We start from the raw sequence: 20,434 nt of genomic DNA on the forward strand, positions 1-20,434 counted from the left end.
TGCCACGCTAATGTCTTACTCCCACGAGTGACACGGTGAATAAGCAAATGGATTGCCTTCATTATCGCGATATATGCGGCGCCGCTTGCGGCGGCTGAAATCTTATTAGAGATAAGCAAATAAGCGAATAAAATTCAGCGAGTGCAACAGTATGAACGTGATGTGCGGCAATAATGACCGCTGGAATAATAAAAGCGAAATATCGCAATCGGGTCATATTATGCAATGCGCATGTTATGCAAGCGTTATAAAATCGCGATCAACCCTTCGTGATTAGTATCGTCTCGTTTACCGTGTATTTCCAGCGATTCGGTCATCCCTGTGAAATTCGCATTTTTTCAATGCCACCGATACGTCATGGCATTTAGATAGGACGGTATTCACTGCCGGTTTACGGTGAAAAATCACGTTAGAGCCGCGAGATAAGCTTACGTATGCAGCGGACGAGTTTATCGTCTTTCCACCAATGAACACGCAGCAAAACCAGAAGCAGATTGAGTCGCCAGTCAGACGCATCTAAACTGCATGAATTTATTGCACTTTTATTGCAGAGATTCGCAATGATCGCGCGTCGCCGCCGCCGCGGATTCCCGTCCGGCAGCCTTTCGTACCGAGATCACAAAGATCGAAGAGCGCGCGACAGAATAGGGTACGGTTAATTGCGACTTCGTCGTAAAGATCCTTTTTTTACTCCACCACGTCACGTGGTAACGTTTACGCGTTCGCGCTAACCCTTGCGTCTAATCGCCACCTTCGATCGGCGAACAGCATCCGCGTTTTACGACGTTCTTGGCTGCTCTCTTAGATAAATCAATTTTAGGATCCACGATCCGTTACGCGGTGAAATATATTTTGGAGCACGTTCTTAAAGGCGTTCTTAAGGTCGTAAATAAAGAGGCGCGAGCAACCCGGTTTATAATTGTAGATCGTCTTACGCAAGAGACACATAACGTATTCCCTAACGTTCTCACGCATTCTCCCGCTTTCTTGCCGTTTACAATCAATTTTATAACCCAACATGAATACAAATCACGTTGCATAATAAAATACATTTAGTACTTATATAGTTTTAGAAATAAATCGAGATACTCCATACAGATAGAAAATCGTAAAGTCATATGGGTGGATTGTGAAGTGAAATAGAAGATTATTGTTTAGGTTGCAGTGATACCGTAATGTCTTTCTTCGAAATCTCGCAAGCATAAAAAGAATGATCAAATTTCATTGTCATATTAAAATCGCAATTATTCATTCGTATTATACCTCCATAACGCCGAGAGCACTCGGTGCTGCATTACGTCTGGTATTTTAACCGCGGCACCTCTCGTCCAGACGAGAACAGCAGAATGCCTCTTTCTCTCTGTTTCTCTTTCTCTCTTTCTCCTTGATTTAGCGCCGGCTGCGTAAATCTTGGAACCGCGAACCGCGAACGAGAAAAGTCTCGTAGGCGACCGCAGTGACATATTTACTGTTTTTAAACGGTTTTTTTTTTGTGTTTTGCGCGAACGCCACGAGTCTGGGCTTAATAGCGCGTGACGCGCGAGATCAGCTTTTCCCTCGCTTTTGGGAGATCGATCATTTTCCGTGCAATACCGCGCAATCGCGCTCATGTTTTATTAATTCGATTCGAATAAGCGAGTTGATTGAATAAGTACCGTAATGTTAATGGTATGATCGGAAATATTTTCACTGAACGCCGTCGAATGTTGTGATAGCTTTTACGTGATTGTCAGATAAATCTAATTCCAGCTTATCTAATATGACTTAATTGTACGAGTTTTAATCTAAAAATTCAACTTAAAAGATCATTTAATACTTGTAATACAATAAGAATTCAATTTGCTCAATTAACAATTTTATATATAAGGTATATCGTGAACAAATGACGTACATTAGATATATTTGATAAATATATACTATGATCATCTTCATGTACGCTTACTATTAATTAGCTCTTTTATTCTTTCCGCTACCTTTCGTCTTTGTGGCTTTTTTTCGGCGTAGCCGCGTTCCCAGTGGCCGAGTTTCACAGACCGTTAACTTTGAATGTTGAGATTTAATGGCTGCATTTATGCCGCGATATGCTTCAAAGCCGAACCAAAGAAGACACGGGAGAAAGCGAATCCATTGGAACTAAGAGCTAAACTTTTAACATTTCAATTTGCTTTACCTCATGAAAAAAGTTCAGGTAGTAAAAGATTAATAAATCTGACGGTATTTCTGGAAAAAGATGCAAATTTCTCGACTTCATTAAGGATCTTGTGAGCCTCGTAATTTTTATCTCTCAATCCGCAAAAAAGAATGAGAGAGAAACATTATACAGATATACATATAGCTACACCGCCATGTACGCATACATATACACGGTAATAATATTAATCGTCCAAATTACCGGAAGAGCGTAATAGTAAAAGCTACCAGACGCGCCATAAACACTAGAACTCACGGATTGTTTGGAATACCGGAGCTGTCGTAAAAATCGCGCTAGTATCAGCACGTAAACGTCACGGCTCCTTGCGTCATCTCGGAGTGGACACTGCTTTCCTTCAAAAAACTGTTTATAATAAAATAGCGATCTCAGACACATCAATGATATTTTTATAATCTTCTACATCGACACTAATATCATCACGACTTTATAGAATGTTACAGCATAGCATTACATAATATTACATAAGGAATATTAAATCGACGTTAAACTCACTTATTATTTTTAAATGCGTCAAATACGGAGAACCCTCACAGAAATCGGAGAAAAATCTCATTTGCATCACTATAGTCGCATCGATGTCAACGTCTCAGTAAACTTCAAAGGCAAACAGAGGCCATTTCGGCTGTAATCTCGAGGCATCGTTTTACTTTCCTTATTTATTTTCCTTTCGTTAACTGCCTAGTTCTCGCACTGACTTACCTTCCTCAGTTCTCACGGCGCTGTTATCGATACACGGATGTCGTGTGTTACGCGGCCGATTATAATGAAACGTTTCGATTTGAATGACAATCAATATTGACCGAGTAGCGTCATAACGGTTATTTGAAAGTGTAATTTCTAATAAGACGATTGTTTCGCGATTATTATCTGACCACTATCGACCGGTTTTTTTGCGAATCGCTGACGTTTCCTCGTCACGCCGCGCGGTTGGCATCGTAATCTACTTTACTCGCCGTGATACGTATCGGAATATAAGAAAGGGAACGTGACTAATGTTTATGCAAATTTCATTCGGTGTTCTGTGGGCACAACGGCAAACTAGCTTCCCATTATCGTGTCGAATATCGCAAGAGGAACATAATCGAGCGTGATCTCGGTGTCAGCGGAGTGACAGCCGTCGCGGCGAACTCGAAGGAAGACAAATCGCGCGAGGAGATGAGAGAGAGAGAGAGATGAACAGGGGGGGAAAGGATATGAAGTAGAATGATGAATCCTCGCGCGGCCTACGACAGCGTTTTACATGTTTATCTCGCTAGAATGATCCACGTGTGTGTGTCAAACAACTCGACAAATCAATAAATTATGATCTGTAATAGTCATTCGTCGAAAAGCTAGACTGTGTTAGCAAGTTAGTTTATCATTGCTATCGCTCATCTCTTATGATTTATGTCGTTTAAAACTGAAAAGTATACGAATTCATAAACGTTCTTATATATTTATCCGCGTGCTTCCATTAATTCGGCTAATTTTCAGAGATTTGATACTATCGTATAAGAGACGAGACTTTTGGTATTTTAATGTGAATAGAGGAAACCATTTACCTCCGATACTCAAGATTTACAAGCCGGTTCAAACACCCTCGACCCGACTATGTAAATTCGACTGTAATCGAGTTACTTAAGGTGTACACTTGTGTAATAAATAATGTAAACATTCTCCAGTGAGCAACTTTTTGCGAGAAGTCGTAAAAGCGAGCAAGGTGCAAGCGCAGCCTTTTAATTAGTCGCTTTTACGAGCAAAAAATAATAATCCATCGCAATAATTAATTCATTCAGAGCTCGGTGACCCGACGAGTGTAAATCAACACTCTAATTGGCCGATAGGAAAAAGAGATGCGAAAGCACACGGATATTAATATTTCCCAGCGCTTTTTTGCGATGTTCTCCGAAGGAAACATTATTTAAATTAAAATCATGTCGATGTCGATTCGTGCGATTCAGCTCGTTAGTGCGGCAGATCGTAATGTCTCCTGAACCGCAACTCGGCCACACGCAGTAGCATAATTAGATGAGTGTTTTGTACATTGTTTGCCCGAACATCGGCCGAATATTATAATAGCAGTCCGCTCATGCATAATTAACGAACAACGCCTTAGCGTGCAAAACTTATCGCGCGGCTCGATTCGCGGCGAGCGATAGTCGGCGAGTCCGGGTCTTCGGGAGAGGCTTTTTAATTTAGGATGCAAATTGCGACCGACCGACCGACCGGTCGGCCGACCCGCAATCACTGCCACAGGAACGGCTCGCGGGAGAAGCAATTAAATTACAATTTCATGGCCTAACGCCCCGTAAAGCGACAAGTGGTACAGCTTTCGGAGACGCTGTTTTATCAATTTTCGCTGCGCGCGGTCCGCTCCGGACTTCTCGTAGCGGATTGCATCACCGCGCGATGCGCTCTAATCCCATTACGAATAAGTAATGGGACCTCGTACGCGCCGTCGGACGAGCGTAAAAATATTGTGTCAGATCCCATCACGCCGCTTGTCGTTCGGTAATTTACCGTGTGTCGTGCGCGAGCACGAGGTCGCGCTCCTTTACGCCTAATACGACCCGTAGCCTAATCGCGGCTTCCGAGAGAGCGTCTCGAGACACTCAATCTTTTCCCCTCTTTGTATCTCTCTCCTCTTCAAGGAGCAACCGAGGTCGGACGGTGATCAGAGACGGTTGCTACATTTTTACAGAAGTAACAAGAGGGCGGCGTCAGCGACGATTTCGTGTACCGACTGCAATCAGAAATCGATACCAGAACGATGATTGTACGTGCATACATCATGTGACCCCGTAATTACGGCGCCATCGGTTTTATGAATGGGATTAAATCGCGCACGTGTTGTCCTCCCGTGGTATCATTGTACAAGGTGTAATTACTGACTGCACAATATATCCATGTAAGCGTAATCGTCGACCATTAAAGATTGTCAGATTAATTGGACCTCGTTTTTTTTGCGCGCGGACTGCAAACGTTCGCCGTTTCGGTCACGTGTTTTTCTTACCTCAAGCGGTATATCACGATAACACCGATGTGACATTTCAGCTCACTGGTTTAGCATTTCGCACACGTTTTCTTTACATAATGGTTATGTAATCTTCGTCGACGGACAATGTTGGTCACCGTAAGATTAGATATTAAATGGCGAGAGAAAGAATAAAAGGCAAAACCCTAAAGTTCCGGGATCATCTCGCGTCAGAAATTGATAGCACTTTCGAGTGATTGTACACGTGCAAACTCACCCGAGGCTGCCAATCGCTCTCGGCGAGTGGTTTGAAAAAAGCGCACGGCTGAGTAACTTACGAGGTGATTCATACCGAGAGACATTCCTCATTGAGCAGACTCATGCCGGGGATACGATTCCTCACGGCGGCGGCGACGGCGAATCGTGGTCAACGACGTCGTGAGTAACAGCCGTTAGGTGTTTCGCGAGATGATTAAACCGGCACCATCGGCCGCCCTCTCATTATCCCTACCTGCTCGTTCCCGAGAGATGCATCTCTCACCTCCGCCTCCTCTTCTTCTTACCATCCGCCTCCTCCTCCTCCCCCTTGTGCATAAATGCATAAACCAGGGTGAAAACACGAGGATGCCGTAACGGCGTAATGTCATTACGCGGTAAAGAGACTGCAAATTTGCGAGGGGCCGCGCCGATGGCATACCAACCAGTCGCCGGAATGTAAAAGCTCCCGTTTATACGGATTTACCGTAAAGACCGTAATTTTTTTTTCTCGACGACGGTGCGTCGACAATGAAGCGTGCACAAAGTTCCGCGTTTATAAACGGCATTTTTCATTTATCATTAACCTAAATGTCACGGCAATTTACTAATTAAGAAGATTTCATGTGTTCAATTATTGTGTATTAACTGCACTTATAATTTATGCAATTTCAGTTACACAGAACTTACATTGAAGCATTTTATCATAAGAACATAATAATTTGACTTAAAAGTATGGCTGGTAATTTATGACATCTCGCGCAGATGAAATATGACGAGTCAAAGCAGAACGGTGAAGAGTTAATATCAGTTGCGTGAGTTATTACTGAGCTGGGCGTCCCATTTCGTAAAATACTTGTAACAGGAGGTACCGAGTCAATGAATATTATGAAGCGATTAAGTCGATCTATAACGCTAATAGTAATTTTAAATTCTTTCAGTCTATATGTCGCACTGCACACGATGCGAGTAATTGAATCTTGACTATAAATGACTCGGAATATATTTCGTCCTTAATAGAAACTACTTAACGTAAGCGGAATCGATCGGAATCGATTAAAATCTGCATCTACGTCTTTACTCAATTTTATCATTTCGCACATGCACTTGCTGTTTGCATTATTTCAACATCACCGAGTCACGACTAAAGAAACTTAATTACATCTAGAAAATATTATTTCACGCGAAAGGATAATTGAAATATATTTTAATTCGCGTGTATTTAGTATTTCCTTCTTTTTTTTAAATATTGAGTATAAGATTGAGTATGATATTGCGATAAAAAATCATAGAAACCGCAAGGAATTCTTTCGAGATACTTAAGCGAAAGTGCAACTAAAACGGCACGAGCTATAAGGGATTAAGACGGACAGAGGAGCCTGTTTGATATACGATCTGCGCTTTTATGCACTCTCGAGCGTGTCATTCTGACGGTCGCATTAGCGCGAAGTCGAGATGCCATCGCTACCGGCATCGGCCGGCCACCGCGATTCACCACCGCGACAAAGTTAGTCAAAGCTCGCGCGCAGAGTCAAGCCACCGGTTGACAAATCGGCGGTCGACCGACCTGACAGCTAACACCCATTGGGTCGTTTTACAGTATGATAAATCGCGTCGGTACATCAGGACCTCTACGAACCCGCGTGCATTAGCGGCCGGCACACTTGTTATTTCTGCGTCGTGTCTCCAATTGATTTCATGCCTTTTTATCGCGGCGATTTGTTATTTCGGTGTATAATGAGACGTCCCGTGAAAATGGGCCTCGCCGCGATTTCACTCGAGAGTAATTTAAATTTGTATACCAACATTTCTTCTTTAATCGATGACTTATATTTTATAATAAAAGAATTATTTGTGCCAAAGCTGAATCTAAAAGGTGAAAGTAAATTTCAAGTAAATAAGGATTGAAGATTTACACATAGAATCAATGGGAAAAAATTACAAGTGTATGTAAATAATCACTTAAGGAATGATAATGCGTGATGCGGTGCCATTCTTCACTTTTCCTTCAATTACTATAATAGCTATGTTCCGATGTTACTTTTCAAAGAAGACCTTTGGATCGACAGACACACGATCAGTTAAAAAACTCACGGGGTCATACGCGACAAGAGATAGTAGGAACTTTAATTCTACATACACCGCGATTTCGCAAAGATCGGTATCTCGGCAATCTTATCGCGTGGACTATCGTTAAGTTTTTACCATATTATTAGGTACGTCGCGTCCGTAGTCGCGCATTATGAGGAAAATCGCTTATGCTATGTGATATTAACTCGCCACCGTATTATTTATTATTATTTGCAATTATCGTAAGTGAAACGCCATACCCGTGAACCTGTTTTGTGGCATCAAAACGAGAATTCTTTACCGAGTAATTGCGTATGAGGACGCGAGTGATATAATTAAAAGAAATATTAATTATAGTCGTTATACGTGCCTCTCTCGCGGAGAGAGGGATGCTTCGTAACACAGTAACGAAACCGTTTTAACGAAGAAATGCATTACGTATGAAATGTCTATCGTGCGCACTCAATTTGTCAGAAGAAGAACACTCGGATGCATGTCGCATAATTTTTTTTAAATCGACTCGTGTAAGAAACGTTATGTAACGTCGTGAAACCGCTCGCGTCTTCAAGCTTTGCGATAATCTGACAAGTGATTAATTTCATCGCGTGTCTTTTTTTTGTTGGGTCGCAATAGATGCAACGCAACGTAGATTAAATCGGCAGAAATTCCAGTAAATGTACCTCGGCAATCCAGTTTCATCGCGCGTTGAGGTTTAATCGAGGGATTAGAGCGGCTACAGTGATGATAAATGCCGAGAGTGGGTTTTAATGTAAAGGGGCCGCTCCTTCTAAACGTTTCTCACTTCGTTTATTCTCATTCACCTTCTCGCCACCTCGACTAATGCATTAATGGCTTCCTCACTGCTTGAATTACGTCTGAAAATTTTAATCAATAACGCGACCCCACGGCTAAAATATTCATTTTGGTATAAATACGACGTACATTCATAAATTATATTTCCGAAACGATTTCTAAGACACGACAGCCACATCTAACACTAAATATGTAATGAAAATACATAATATCTAAATGATAGTAGATTACATATTTCATGTATAACATCAAAAATTATTCTTATACAATATGAATAATAAAATAGACTAACATTCAAATTCGTGCAGCATTTTTTAACAATACTTGGATTATACTCAGAATTTCGGGATTTTTCTCCGGATAAAAAAAATTCGGCAACAAGATCTATCTTATCGTTCAACCTCTCGAGTCGTATAAATAAACGTCAATACAGTAACACTTATTCGTGGTGCAGAATCGTTCTCTAGGTGCATGTCGCAGACAAGAACGGCCCACGAATTGATTCGTAGATTGTATCGTATCTAACTACGGCCTACCGTCGCGGAGAAATGGTTGTGGGCGGGCACCGGGGAACCCGTATTGGCGACACACAAATCGCACCTTGTTGGTAGCAGTTGCAACCGTTGCCACTAACGGGCAATAATTCTCTTTCTTCCTGTCAATAGCGCGTAACTCTGTTAGCACGGTTGGAAATTTCAAATATCTCGTGGGCCTCTCTTTCCACAGATAGCACGTTACATTACGGATAGATCTTACTCGAAGAGTTATATAATCCGTCTCTCCTCCCTTTATCAATCTGCCCGTTTTATCTTGCACAACAGTCGCCAGCGGAAACCCGTGTGTTTTTCGCGTATGAACGCATTGGAATCTTGTCTTGACGCAGGTTCCACGGTTGTAACGTGTCTAATGTATGATTGAAGGCATTTAGCAACACGGCTGTACATTTGCATCCGTTTTACGAGCGTGTTACAATAGTATGTCACGCACCATGAATACCGGGAGCATTACCATACCGTCCGTAAGTCGTCCATAAGCCCGGGTTACAAATGAGTTGCTGCTTTATCAACTCCGGCGCTCCGAGAGAACGCATCGAATGGCGAATACGTTAATACGGGGCACGGCGAGCGTGAACCGGCTCTGATTGAATATGTCACGTGTCACCCGATAGATTTGCATCCGCACCGATATGTCCGACGTCGATGATGCATTACTAGCGGTTTGTTTCTCGAGGTAAATCAATGGGCGAGCGGTTAATAATAAGTATCATTATTGTTAACAGCACGATACAACCGTGGTTAACAGTCATGTTAGTGTCTGGTATGATAGCATGGACAATAAAGACCGGAGGCGGCTGGCGCCTTCGATCGACATGTTCACGTAGGGGTGTTTTTTATTTATTTTTTTATTAACAGATCCATTCGCGCGAGGAGGCGTGAAAAAATGCGTAAGCCGATCCGGGATTCGAATGTCACAAGAAAATCGAGATGAAATTGCCCATTAATGCCATGCAGACATTACGGAAATTAAGATTAAATCGTATCTGAAAATAATATCTCACTTTTAGCCAGATTCCGTAATTATACATATAGCGAACATAGAAATAATTAGACCAGAGTCAGTGATCTTATTTCTATTTCTTGCGATAATATCTGGTGCTATATTTAAATAGTACGTAGCTTGCTTGGACATAGTATCCTAACCTAATATGGATTTAAATCAAAATTAATTTAAAAAATAAATACTAAAATATATTCAAAGATATAATTAATTATTATGAAAAATATTCAATAAATTTTCTAAAACGAGATACTGGATACAGTTTATTCGATTTTACTTTATGCCTAACTCTTGCAATAGGCACTCGTCTCCCACGAAAAGAGCAGAAGACGGATTCCTCATAGAAACTTTGCATTGTCGACATTGGTTGTGAAACGTCTCGCCAGAAAGATAACATCTCTTTGACCTCGAAGATGACTCAACTGACGGCTTTACGAGACGTGACTTTATTATGATGTTTTGCTTCATCTGATCTTTTTCCCAAGCGTTGGTCCGTACGGTTTCAAGTTCACGACATAGAGCCTCGGTCATAAATAAATCGCCGGCGTTAACGTAAATCCTTAGATTATCGCCTGATTCTCAATATCTCGTAATGTTCGCGGCAGTCGATGACAAGCTCCATCGCTCCAGGTCGTGGTAAAAAAAAAAGCAAGAATTACTCGTCTATTGAATGTCACGTGTACGCGCTATTCCGAGACGTTGAAAGACGTCTGCGAGACGATAAAGTGCGAGGTTGCGCGCTTAATCCCTATCGGTCCGCCGAAGGCGTCAGAACTAAGAAAGGAAAGCTGGCAGAGTATGGCACATCCAGTATGTATGTCCGTTCTCACTAGATGCTTTTCATTTATGAGTAGTAAATAGAAATGCATTCGCGCGACGATCGTTCGTGGAAACAAATTCTCGTCTATGGATACCGTTAAATTGAGGTAAATATCGGACAGGAATCGCGCCGGGCTTAACTCCACCCGATTATTTACCGTTCACATGTTCCTCAATATTTGACCATGCCAGCCCGCGACACGTACACAAGAAGAAAAGTTACATTCCGTTCACACAGCCGTGCGCGCGTTAGCGATCGCGGGCGACGATGCGATGGAGTCGACGAGGATCCCATTCCGAGTGGCTCCACTCCAAGCGGGAGGAAAGATGGCAACCCTTCTCTCACGGAGAGAAGACAAGATACAGAAACAAAAGATCGACCACCACCTAAGCAAACGTATCCCTTTGAGGGCACGGTCCTCGAATCTTTCTCCCTTTCCCACCAACCTCGTGCAGCGCGCTATACGCGGTGGCTCTCGGCGCTCAGTTCTCACAGTAATTATGTGGATTTTAGACGGACGAGCGAGAGAGAACAAACAAGTCCACCAGATAGGGAACTAGAAGCAGCCTTCGCTGCATGTTTGTTCTCGGGATCTCACGATTCCTCGTCGCGACGCGCCGGCGATGTCTTGGATTAGCACGAGCTACGGGAGAGACCCGTGCCGAAAATGCCGGTCGGAGCAGCGGAGCTTATCCGTTTTCAAAGCATACCTACGAGTCCACCGGAAAAACCTTTCACTGACGCGGCGCTTTCGGAGCTCTCAAAACCGCCACCTCACGCTATCGTGTTTCGAGGAATTTGATATTTTTACCCTTTGCCCGAAAGCGACTACTGTTTACAGCAAATTAGCGAGGGCGATTCCTAGAAGTTTCTTATTTAGTTTACGAAGCGCTATGTTGCGAACGAAGGAATCTAAACTAAACATACACTGAGAAGCTGTACCATTTATTGTCAGTGCGGCTGGCTATTACCGCGATTTTTATAAATAACTTCAGTATAATTAAAAACGGAGAGAAAAGCGAGAAATCGTTAAGAGGAATTGATCATCGGGCAGTCCTCGTTTCACGGGATAACTTTGTAAACGAATGATGGAAACGATTATCAGACGAGAGACCGTTTATTAAAAGCCGGGGGGAGGGGGGAAGAACGCGGTCAGATAGCATCGGGAGCGAGTCAAGAACTGGTGCGAAGGCGGATGTAGGGCACTTAATGAAACTGGCTACCTCAAATCCGGCATTAAGCGAGCCATTTCGTGATACCGGCGATTACGTAGTTGTTGTACCCGAGAGACCAGACCTCATTTGTGGCATTATGGGGCCCGGTCGTCGAAGTGGCGCGATAAAAGCCGAAAAGATACAGTCCACCTTTACGAAGGCCGATACGCGATTAAAGATTGTCGTACGCGCCTTGAAAAATGTATCCAGCAACGGTACATACACGCGCGACAGAATATTGCGACCTGCTCGACGAGCATAGAAATGAAAGGGATTATATCTCGCGGGAATCGTATATATTTTACAACAGAAGGGATAACGCGAGGCGAGACCGTTTTGATTTTAAGTCGTGTGTTAATCTCGAATCGCTCGTCACAGATTTCTCCTGACGATTCCACCTGAGAATTCAGATACTATAGAAGTGTTTGAATTATGCGTTGCCATTTTCTCTCTTCAGATAAAAGTGTGTACAAAGAGAGATTATGTTTTCTCCGTAATCATCTCGCGCAATTTCCAATATGTGTAATTTAATAACGTTGATATATATTCTTTTAACTTCGCCGAACTGGCGGTCTCATAATTCTGATGGCGTGACTCACAAAAGAATAACACTGCGACGAGTGTCAGATGGCAACGGCTTTCTACGGCTGACAACGAGCCGCTCGCCCTGGAGAATGCTTTATCTCGTTAACGAACCACCGGATCTCGACCTGTAATTCGTCTAATGCACAGCGTGCGCGACACGTGTGTGTCACGACGACCGCACAAACTGCGGCCGGACCTGAATACACGTTAAATGAATGTCGCCTTACCGCGCTCGCGAGCCATTTCACGTGTAATCGCATAAAATACGGCTTATGACATATCAAACATATTAAAATTATAAATTATAAGATTTCTAAATAAAATAATATCAGATTTAGGATAAAAATAAGAAGAGATGATATAAATCGAGAATAAAAACGAAGATGACTGTTATCGCAAATTTATTTATATTTATGATACAGCACAAGACTTATTAGCGACTCTCTAACGACTCTATTGCACCAGGTTGATGTTTGCTTCTTAAAACATACACATATACGCACACATGTCTAAACGTGTTTATTTCTAATCTTAAGAAGACTCGCAAAAGGCGCGTTACTACTATAAATATGAGAAATTTAGTAGATTTAGTAGACTTTCGTACAATGTTTTTCTCACTTATAGTGAAGAAAATCTGAAAGTGCTATAAATATTTTTAATTTAACACTCTATTTTGTTTTTTATTCAAAGATTATTTTGAAATGATTTATATAACGGCGGGTGCGACAGAAAGTCGAGGAAGCAGCCCACCGCGCGCAAAACAGCGAACATAATAGCAACGACAATGATGGAAATACAAAATGCGCGAGAAGGAAAAACGAGCAACACGACCACACCTGCAAAACACTGACAGTTCTGACAGTTGACGGGATTGTGGGCGGCAAGGTCGTGGGTTCCTTCTGGCGCGCTGGCGATTCGCCGGGAAACAAAAAGACCATACGCGTCAGGGAGACCCTTTGGCTCCTCGTCCTTTGCTGCACCGCAGGAGAAGCGTCCCTAATCGATCCCGAGTCGCGCCACGGCTGCAACACATTTTAGTACGCTGCACTGGAACGCGCCCGCATACTTCATCCGATATCGATTGCACTTCGCAATCCTTGCAACTAGTCGATACAATTTTAGATAATACATTCAACAATATAATTCGCAAAATTTATTAAGATTCCAATTGCGCGAGTAAACATGTTACTAAAATAGCTTCTATATGTCGGTTTTCTGGGTGCCCTAGAAATCGATGTTACCATGGATTGCTTATGCGAATTATTGCGATTTCTAAGATGCCGAAAGATGCATAGCGATGACGGTTTCGACTTGGCGCCTTCCGTGTGTCACGTCGTGCCAAGAGTTTCTCGGAATCGCAGAGGAAATTAGCTTTGATCAGAAAGATGTTTCGATTTTGAGGCGAAGACACGCTTTGACGCGGGAGAAGAGATATTAATATGAGCTAATATCTCTATATTGGCTTTGACTTGCGCAGACTTAAGGCGCAAAGATATGCAACATCAGAAGCTTATTATTATTATAACTTGAACATTTTATTGGAAATGTCCCTTAATGATAAAATGTAATTAATTCCGTATTGCAAGTTTCACAAATAGTGCATTAAAATCTAAAATAATGTTTTCGACGCCAATAACTTCTACTCGAAACTACGACAGAAAACAAATTAAAAGAATTAGTGACCACCTGTGGTCATTTCAATGAACCTCGTTAAAAGTATTTATAGATGAAAGTTAGAAGAAGAACGACTGTGTTCACACGCGTGTTTGAAACAACATGCCGTTTCGTGTTATCGACCCTCAAAAGAGATTCCGACAATTTACTAACTTCCGTCTTAGCTCTCTCGATTAATTAAAGACACAAATTCCGCATTAAACCATGCTGAGTTTGAGCATGCGATTTTATCAATGCATCTCCCAATTCTATAAGATACTAAAAATAGACACAGCTCTGTAAATTGTTAAAAATATAATCCCACTTGATTAATGTTAATGACAACAAAAAAAAGTTGACAACGAAAATGTATCTCAGCTGTGAAAACAATGTTTTATTACGACGAAAGCCCGCTTTCCTCGGGTGAAAGTATCACCAGATGACATTTTACAATCAACCCTTTACAATCATAACCAGTCCTTTCCCCGGTGAAGCGATAAGAAACACCACGTGTTGAATCCTGAATCTCAGAAATGTAAAGCTTACGTGTGGATTACGAAATAGGGTGTTGCCGCGTATAAATCAGTCGACATGCGCACGGAAAAAAAATGTACGAATGCGGGATTTGTTTTATGACCCGAAATACACACAGTACGGGCCTCCGTAAGCTTCTGAATATTACGTTAAACAGAACAACATGTGTGTGTGTAACGGGGAGATCTTACCGTAGCGAATAAAATCATGTCATCGTTAATTCGCGGTATAGAAATTTGATAATGGCGCGACCCTCATTCGTATTACACGCTCGATAAAATTTGATTTACGAGTCCGCATTGATTAAGGCTTTCGTTGTTTAAACAACAGAACCCAGTACTTTTACACTTTCTTTTAGACTCCCTTTTCGTTGCGGTCTCTAGAGATGCGGATCGAATTACGAAGGTCCGATTCGCATAACCGCTCAGAATCCACGATTGAAATCTGAATAGACGTCTTAAAAAAATATATATTTATTTTTATTTACTTTTTAATTTTATTTAATTTTATGTAACTGTACGGGGCATAAACTCAAAGCTCTTTTTGGCGCTTTAATTGTATAATTTATTTTATGAATTTATTCTTTTTTGGCTTTTGTATTTTAAATTCTACTGTGCTCCCACAAATTGAAATTCTTCGTGTGCGATTTCCTGTCGCTTCTATTCGTCTGGAACGCGTGTACCGTGTACGCGTGTGTACACACGAGAGTGCTGACCCGTCGCGACAGGGTGCACAGCAGGGGGGCCGTTACTTTACGTCTTAACCTCGGCTTCGAATCCAATCTGGTCGGGGTACCTAGAACGCATTCTAGGCAGGCGGCGGATCATACGAGGTTGTGCATCATCGCGCGTGGTGAAGGAAACGTCGTCTCTTTGAGTCGCACCGCTCGACGATAAATCTGTTAGGCCCTGCCGATATTCGCGCGTACGTGTGACGAACAATTTGTGTGTCAGCTCGCAGAATGACAAAGCGTTTCGAGGAAAAAATTGATGGACGACCCCGATTGCAACACACTTAGCACGTTGGAACGATGCCACGGGTGCACTTTATGAATTTAAATGCTGGAGGAGAATGTTCGTAGCGAAGCTTATAATTTAATGTGATTATTAAATGATGAGCATATACAGCTCGACTGTCAAGAGTGCAATAAATAATCCGATTAACGACTAAAAACGTCTTATTATTATCGGCTTGATGATTCGATTGGAATCGTCGTAGCTATAATTATCACGAGATCGATAAACCGATTAGAATTTTCTCGTCAAGTGCCGGCTCTAACACGGAGAGGCATTCTTCGGGATTTCGCAACGCGAGTTTACAGTTTGCCCGTGTTTCCACGAAATTCTAACCCGAGGTAGCGCATTCCCAAGGTAGCGGCGACCGTCGATCGCCACGGATAATGAAAAAGTGGGTTAATGATGTTGTAGTAATGTAGTATGTAGTGTATACAGCGCGACACCGCCGCCGGTTGACGGGACCAGCTTTCACGCTTGTCACGAGGTATGCGTCTTTATTGATCACCCGTCATCCGCATGGGCGCCATTCAGAGCAAATAAATCAATTCGTGGCTGGTAACGTTCGCGAGACCGGCGAGGTGCAGCAATGCGCGCGATGTAACGAAATCGGCGTTCTGGCGCCGTGAAATGACATGTAATATTCAATAGCGAAATGTTTACGCACTTAATTAACGACATTCCACGTGTAGGTGCGAACGAATACAAGTAGCCGATAGGAATTTTTGGAACTGGTGCAAATAACGCGTTTGCTCGTACGTGACAATTTACATATCGTCGATCTTGCCAAAAATTCTAATTCTTGAATCGCGAAAATTTCCAAAGTTCTCTCAAAGCACGTTGCTCTCTTGAGCAAAGTAAAGTGCATGATGCGTTGAACGAACGCTATCAAGCAGCAGCGATTATGCAAATGACTACGCGGTAATCGACATCAAAACTGATAGACAAACACGTGGACTTCCGTAGGCGACCGATAAAGCGCGACGTAGAAAAGTATCGTTGGGTAATGAGTATCGACGTAGTACCGGCTCTGGCGAACCGTATCTTCAAATTGCAGGATACGACGCGAGTTACAAAACGCGACCACACAGGCTAATAGCAGATTTGCAGAGATAGGTACGCGCACGTTGGATAAAATTAAAATTAAAATTGAATGAAATTGAATGAGCATGAAAAGATTGGAATTTAAAATAGATATACGGTAATGAGATCGACATTTTTCATTCATCTACAAAGATAAAATTCGATATCAGTAATTTGACCACTTGCGTAATTTAATGCTATCTTTGTTGCGCATTTTTCTTGATAGGATTCAACTAGCGCTACGTTTAGCTACAGGCGTAATTAAAAAAAAAGACACAAACCAGTTCTACCACTAATACTTCGACTAAAAAGGGGGTGGAGGGGGCGATTACTATCGCTGTAGCGTATGTCTTGATAATGGTAACGAACGGCGAACGGGACGGATTTAAATCGGCGCGATCATTTCCGACAATGACAGTTCCACGTAATCCGCCCCGTGGGCGACTCGGACAGACGAAGATGTTGCCGGTAATTGCCGGCGGTAACATCGCTGTAACTCGCGTGCCTGTCCCAGGACAAAGAGAGAGAAAAGAGCGACGTAATGTCCACAGCGGTTCGACATCGTTAAATCGCGCGATCAATGGAGCTCTTCTCTACCCGTATATCGCACTGACTCTCGATCATCATTCTCGCTCCCGGACAAGGGTACCGGTTCAAGAAGAAGCACCATTTCTAAGTGGAGATTTTGCATTACCATCGTAATAAGTTGCCGAGCGTGGTTAAACGGTAGATTTAATCAATAACGCTATTTCTTTCCTCTCTTTCTAAATTACATCTTTCTTTCTAGCTTGTTAACGGAGATGTATTTTATCCTCTTAGAAGTACCTCCTCGGTATTTCTTCATTTGTCCGATATTACTAACCGTTTACTATATTTCCATCCATTTTATTGATATCCGCCTATTATCTTAGTTTATCTTTTACGAGAAACAGCTATATAATATATATGTTACCGTTTTGATCTTGATTTTAAGATTTCTGAGGTTCCATTTCTTCAAATTACGCTTCTTTGAAATTAGAGCATTATTTATAACGGAATTAATTCAAATATATATCAATCAATATTACTAAGTTAATTTAACAAGGACAAAATACATTTTTTTTAACATGAATCGAGACATTGTTGCACATTGAAATCCGAGCAATACTTTCCAACTTTCTCGGAATCTCGTCTCGACGTTTGATGCTTAAGGATGCCACGCATGTACTAGGATATCCTTTCTCTCCAGACAGTGCATAAAGAGCCCGATGACTACCTGCGAGAAGCGGCGTTAAAAGTACGCGAGAGTGTGACCGTTTCGCGCGGTATTTCCGGCGCCATTAAACGGTCAGCCTAGTCAATAGCCACTTGACTGGCCGCGTATTTGCACGCCAGGTTAGCAAAATTCCTCATACGAAACCGCGTTCTCAATATTTCACGTTTCCATGTACCGGCCGACAAATCATTCACATATTTCTCATCATCGGGCCGCCACATATGTGATGAGTCATAACTTTAATCCTGGTATCTTTTATAGCGTATGTTAAACGACCACTTATAGCATCTATTGACTGTTTATATTAATTTTCTTAGGAATTAATGTTTGTAGTATTAATGCTTGTTATTTTATTATTTCAAAAAATTCCTAGCTAAAAAGGATTACACTTTCCTCTTCCTTTCGCATGCTCATGCATGCTCAGTTCGTGCGTGCTCAAGTGCAGACGGAACTTAATGTTTCCTTTCAAATAGCGTGGCTTGCCGCTTATCCGCTTGTTAAGATTTTCTTCCTTGACGAGGATGCAGTCTGAGTGGATAATAAGGATTCGCCTACCTCAGTAGCCGTATCGCTTAAACGCGTCTGAGTAGCCCCCTTCTGCGATTGCAAAGCATTTAAGTGCATGAATGGGGCGATTACAAGTGCTTCGGGAATACCTGCCGTGCGTGTAAAGTGCACGGCGGATATGTTAATTTGTTACCGCTGAAATGTAGACATTTGAAAAATCTCGCGTGTCGCTGCCGCTTCACGATGTTTCTCTCTGCGTTTTCTTTCGCCGTATGTATGTAACGAGTTTTACGACACGGTATTGTAACTTGTTAGTCAACTGAATGTGTGCTCGCACCTCGAGATAATTCTCCGAAAATGTCTCCAAGTGCAAGGATGGAGAGAAAAATATGAAAAAGGATTGTGTGCTGACAATGGCGATCTTTGTTATTAAAAGAAAGCCGTTGGGCGGCCAAGCGCGTTTCTACATTTCTACGAAACAACCTTGGAAGACAGTGGCCATGACAGCGAAAATCTCACAGTAATTTACAAGCGTCAATACATCTCACGGAGGAAATTCTCCGGTCTTCTAAAGTGCTCGTCAGAGTAAATCTGCGTTTTCACCAGACTGTCAGTCCGAGCGGACTGCTGCCACGAAAAATTCCAACGTAAAGTCTATACATCCGCACACACGTCATATCTGGAGTAAGATACCGTGACAGTGATACCGTGAGCAGTTATACATATCGGGGCAAGATCGGATATCGACATTAATATCCGAGCGACGGTCTTCGAGGCGCCGGGAACCTTCGGCAACTCCTTTCATCTCCTTAACGGCTTATCGTAGCGTCACAATAACATGAGGAGTTTATCGGCGCTCGACACGGAGGCCTCTCGTGGCTTTGATTTTCCCCGGGAGTTAGAAGCGTAAGGAAGGCGTGTCGTGACACGATAATCTCCCTCCATCGAGCCGAAGTAAATTCAATTTGTCAGATGCCAGCTGATGGTGAACGAACAGCGAGCTAGATGCCGCATTCCTTAATTCCTATGTTTTGTCTGTCTGAACAAATTAAAACTATTTTTCTACCGTCTCTTTTAGATGTAATTCATGCCGGATTTCCTTAATCCCATATTTTGTCTATCTGAACAAATTAAAATTAGTTTTCTACTGTCTCTCTTTTACATAATTCAAATTTAGAACTTGGAACACGGATTTCCCTATTAAAGATATTCCACAAGAAACTTGTCACGCAACCAGAGAAAGACTAAAATGATTGGCCTGCATCGAAGAATCGTTCGATGCACGATTTCTCGCGGAAAAGATCCAAATAATAAGAACGAGCCATATAGGGGTCGACCGACGTTCTCGTGTAGTTATAATACTTCATTATTCGAGAAAAAAGAGCGTTCGTACTGGAGACACGATTACGCTCGAGTTGCAACGAGTGACGAGAAGGAGAAACGATCCTCACCGAAAACGTTATCTCTCGACATCGCGTTCGCCAGCCGAGTATTACCTATCAAAACACGACAGCGCGCCAGCCGTCAAATGCGGCGAGCGTAAACTTAGCGGCAAAATCGTTTCGACGCGTCGCCAATGACGGGATAAAGGTTCATGTATCCGAAGCAATTTGCCTGTCGGATTACCGCTACGAAACCGCGTCTTAATTAATGCCACTGTCAGATGACGTGACGATGCGGTTAGAACGACCGTCATGTCGTCCCGCGCGTTCTCCAACTTTGTTGACGATAGTCCTCGCGACTCTCTCGCCGCGCGATATTGTGATCGCTTAGGCTTTCGTAATCCGCGTATAATCCAACACATACCTGTGCTTCAGAAATAAGCCGTCGACACGTCATATGGAGGCGTCAAATAACATGCCACATTTATTACTTTTGCAAGATACGTTCTCAAGTTTCCGCGGAAATTG

At 42.4% G+C, this 20,434-nt stretch overlaps 1 protein-coding gene across 2 annotated transcripts in view; it reads right to left on the reverse strand.

Moving 5' to 3' along the window:
• LOC139814637 (uncharacterized) overlaps nt 1–20,434 on the reverse strand; it is a 67,573-nt gene that overhangs the window by 19,439 nt on the left and 27,700 nt on the right. Inside the window, exons 1-2 of one of the 2 annotated variants that reach the window (XM_071781061.1) lie at nt 2,705–2,912; nt 2,447–2,554 (exon numbers count right to left, since the gene is read on the reverse strand). The exons of the other annotated variant lie outside the window; for it this stretch is intronic. The gene's annotated coding sequence lies outside the window, so the exon portion shown is untranslated. Of the gene's footprint in view, nt 1–2,446; nt 2,555–2,704; nt 2,913–20,434 lie in introns of those variants that run through there. 2 annotated transcript variants of the gene reach the window in all.

The sequence above is a fragment of the Temnothorax longispinosus genome, chromosome 6 (assembly GCF_030848805.1).
Source record: "Temnothorax longispinosus isolate EJ_2023e chromosome 6, Tlon_JGU_v1, whole genome shotgun sequence".
Taxonomy (NCBI): Eukaryota; Metazoa; Arthropoda; class Insecta; order Hymenoptera; family Formicidae; genus Temnothorax; species Temnothorax longispinosus.